Source organism: Diadema antillarum, unplaced genomic scaffold, assembly GCF_040938485.1.
Source record: "Diadema antillarum isolate AM-2024a unplaced genomic scaffold, OU_Dant_1.0 seq00000760_RagTag, whole genome shotgun sequence".
Classification (NCBI taxonomy): Eukaryota; Metazoa; Echinodermata; class Echinoidea; order Diadematoida; family Diadematidae; genus Diadema; species Diadema antillarum.
The window spans coordinates 264,401-268,668 of record NW_027271651.1 but is presented as its reverse complement, the minus strand read 5'-3'; the positions used below and the strand labels follow the sequence as shown (position 1 = coordinate 268,668).

The window sequence follows — 4,268 nt, the reverse complement described above, 5'->3', positions numbered from 1 at the left end:
GTCGCAGATGTGTGTGTGTGTGTGTCAATGAGGAAACATGTGTAAAAACATTCGAACTGATTTTTAAATGACTTAATCTTATATTTTAATTATGCGGTTAAAAATATTCTACAGCAGTTTATCCATTAGATCTCGATGATCAAATTTAAAGGAAAGATAAGACGATCAAGTTTGGCGAATATGCTTACACCGATAACAATACACGGGGCAACGGACTGTAGGTGGCTTGATATTCCTCCACGAATCCGTATACTTACCAAGTGTTACTTTTCGTCTTATTTCGTCTTCCCTACTTTTCGTCTTACTTGGTTAGTCTATGTCAGTGCATGGATTCTTATTTGTGGTGTCTTCTCTTTGACGACTGAAAAAGGGAATGGAAAGTGAAATATGTCACAGATTATACAAAGATGAGATTTGAATACAAACCCTCTTTTTGTATCATGAAGATCTCACGAAACCAACTGCAAACTTCAGCAAGGAACGTCAGAACGAATCTCAATTGATAACGTTGCATCTGCAAGAGAGATTAAACAAGACTACCATTGAGTCCATACAACTAGAGGTATTGAACACTTATAGGAAGAAAAATCAGCGGAATTTGAAAAGAAATTCTCCGTTAAACTTGACAGATACAGAAGAATTGACGTTGATTGAAAATACAAAACTTGCCGTCCTGTGTACATCATGTGTCATATCAATTCAAGTCGCTTTGGAAAAGCCATTACGCATGAATCTGCACTTTTAACTGCGTTGGAAGCTCATTGACTTTAATGTGAATGAGTGTTAGAGGAAGTAAACCGTTTTGTTATGAGCGAAGAAAAACGAGAGGTAAAAGGTGGCGAAGTTGTATTACAAAGCAACCACCATATAAAAATTTCGCAATAAAGTCTAAAATATTAGGAGATATCACTACTTTTCTTACTAAACTATAACTGTATAGATGGTTTAGTGTAGGAAAAAAAATTGATAACTGTTGTTCAAATTTTAGAACTATTTTGAAGTGATATACAGCTCTGCTTTTGTTTCATCTGCAAATGGTAAATAATGCCTCTGATTTCCGTGATACATCAAACTCGTCGCCTAGCTCACGTAAATGTGGCTTTTATTACACAACATACTTCAATGTGATATTTGTATATATAAATATATATATATATATATAATTATATATATATATATATATATATATATATATATATATATATATATATATATATATATATATGTAGCGAAAACTTTGAGCAAAGAAAATGGGTTTTCATCGGGATTCGAACCCGAGACCTCCGGATTACTAGACCGGTGCTCTACCGACTGAGCTATTGAAAGCCCTAGATCGGTGTTCGTCCCAAACCCTTAACTCTCTTTGCTCGTGTGGTCAGAAGCTACTAGTACAGTGTGTGTATGTGTGCCACACACACACATTAACCTGACATAAACCCAAATGATGTAAATCAACTTTGGAATAAATGTGAGGGATCGCCGAAGCGATGCAGCTTTTTGTAATATATTTTGAAACAATGAAGGAAAAACTGACCAGAAGCAATTGTAATAATAAATAGCGAAACTTTGAGCAAAGAAAATGGGTTTTCATCGGGATTCGAACCCGAGACCTCCTTTGATTCCTGTGTATTATATATTTTGAAGGGGGAATTTACATCATTTGATGCAAGCAGCTATTAGAGAATTTTGATCAAACACAAAATGATGGCACAACCAAGTAATTTAGAATGCTTACTCAGGTCATTTCGCAATTTGATAACTTACAGACAAGGACCTATTCTAACATCTTGATATCCAGCTGTTATTGCTTTTACAGAAACTGTTAAACTTTTTTTTTTAAACAATATCATGAACAAAATATCATTAAAGGAAAATTTTAAAACTTCACATCGTGTAGTACATAATCCTTCTCTATATATAATTTTTGTTTTTTACAATTTCCCCATGAAATACTCTTCATATAACCATATGGTAAAGATATCAATAATCATATAAGAATAGGTTACTGTTCGTTATTCCGAAGTTTCGTTAATCCGAAGATGAAATAATGTTCGTTAATCCCATAACGAAGTATGATTCCTTTTTGTGAAAATCCATTGATATTTGCAACTTCTTCTCATTTTCGGAACCTTATATCATTTTTGGATAAATGTACATTCGGAGTAACGAATCTTATTTTATTTTCGGAATAAGAATGAACTTTCAGAATAACGAGCCTCATTTTCTTTTCGGATTAAAGAACCTGTGGAATAACGAACCATATTTCATCTTCGGATTAACGTACCTTCGGAATAACGAACCTTCAGAATAGCGTCACAGAAAGTTCGGATTAACGAACCCCATTTCATTTTTAAATTAACGAACATCTAGGTTTTTTGAATTTTAGTGTTTCGGAATAACGAACCTTCGGAATTACGAACATCACCCTATCAAGAATCACCAATTATTGCAAAAATGGTGGTAATAATTAAAGGGATTCAACATCTGCACTCGTAATGAGACTTCGAATCAACCTCTTTTCCCCCGTGTCCCGAGGAGAGGAATCCTGTATCAGTGATTTAGAAGCTGAGATAACTCAATATTGTTCCATCGACGACTTGTTGTCGGTTGATAGGGTCTTTTGCTTTTCGAGGCAGTGATTTTAATAGAGCTAAAGTGTGGTGTTAATCGTAATCGTTCTTTAACCTTCGCATGTATGTGTGTGTCTGTGTGTCTGTCTGTCTGTCTGTCTATCTGTGTGTGTGTGTGTGTGCGTGTGTGTGTGTGTGGATATGCGTGTCTGTGTGTATGTGGCAAGGCCTATATGTCGGTTGAATGCCTAAATTGATTTTAAATACGCAGTGGTGAATCATGACGTTGGTTGAGCAAAGTAAAACAAGCTATTTAGACATGAGACGCACCTTACGCCCCCCCCCAAAAAAAAAAACACACACACACACACAAACAAACAAACAAACAAACAAATCGACAAACCAACAAACCAATGACTGCATGGAAATCCAAATTGTCGTATGATTTCCATGAGAGTAGCACCATACAGACGGGGAACTGGCTGAAATATAGAAGTGGCTGAAATTGTTCCGGTGGTTAAGTTTTACTACGTCTCGTCTCGCTTTTTTTTTTTTTTGTCTTCGGGAACTCATAGTAATAAAAAAAAGGTCGCTGTGGATTGATCTACACACAGCAAAACGGATCCCGCCCTACAAACATACACAAGGAAGTACATGAATCACACAGAAAAGAAAGCTTTATCATTGCCTTCCGATAAAGTTAATAATAAAAATAAGTTTGATGTTTTTCTTTTGATTGAAAGGAAGGAACAAGTTAATTACTATCACGTCATCGTAATCTCATTTAGAACAATGTTGTCTCTACACTATTTTTGTGGTTCTTTGATGAAGGGATGGTACAGTTTCAGTTGAGATGGTGCTACAGGTTTGTAGGGTTTTTTTTGCAATATGCTAATTCTTTAGATAATGAGAAACCTCTTATGGAATTTGACAGAGTGTAATAATTATACTTCTGAGAAGAAATCAAAGTTCATCAAGATGAAAAATTGGTATCAAAATCACTGAGATATCAAAAACAATCCACCTTTTATCGGGAACGCTTTGTTAACTTCGTCAAATAAACTTTGAAATCGCTGAGATATCCAAAACAAAGCAATACTAATAAAAGGTGGGACCCACCCTTTATTATGAACGCGTTGTTTTGCTTTGTTTTTCGATACCTCAAATGAACTTTAAATTCCTCGTAGAATTGTATGCCCTTTAGCATTTCGTAAAGTGCTTTTTACGTACCTTGCAAAATGTTAAAGGCTGAATCCTCACCTCTACCAATACAATGTCATCCCTTTGATAAATTCCTTTTCAATATATCGAGTTCTCTGTGAATGAAATGTGGTCAGTTCTGTCAAGTCAGTATGTAGGTCCTACCCACAATTGGTAATCATCAGATAAAAGAGAGAATAAGTCATACCGATTAGTTGCACAATTTGTTCGATTGCGTCATTAAGAAAAGATCATTACACGCTATTCTTCAGGGAGAATGAATTTCTGTGTGTGTATGTGTGTATATGTGTGTGATGTGTGTATGGCTGTGTGTGTATATATATGCGTGTGTTTGTGTGTGTATGTTTTGCTGGAGTCCTGCAGGAAATGCCACGATCATTTCCGGTCAGTTGTCAAGATTGTAGAGACCAAAAACGTCATTTCCCTTCAACGCCAGGTAGGTTTTGTCCTATTCTACCGCCGTCACGCTTTACCCAC

At 35.7% G+C, this 4,268-nt stretch overlaps 1 non-coding gene across 1 annotated transcript; it reads right to left on the bottom strand.

Annotated features, from left to right (window-relative positions):
- Positions 1–1,253: 1,253 nt before the first annotated feature.
- Trnat-agu (transfer RNA threonine (anticodon AGU)) lies at positions 1,254–1,327 on the bottom strand. Its single transcript has one exon. It is a non-coding gene; the product is annotated as a tRNA-Thr (tRNA).
- Positions 1,328–4,268: the final 2,941 nt, after the last annotated feature.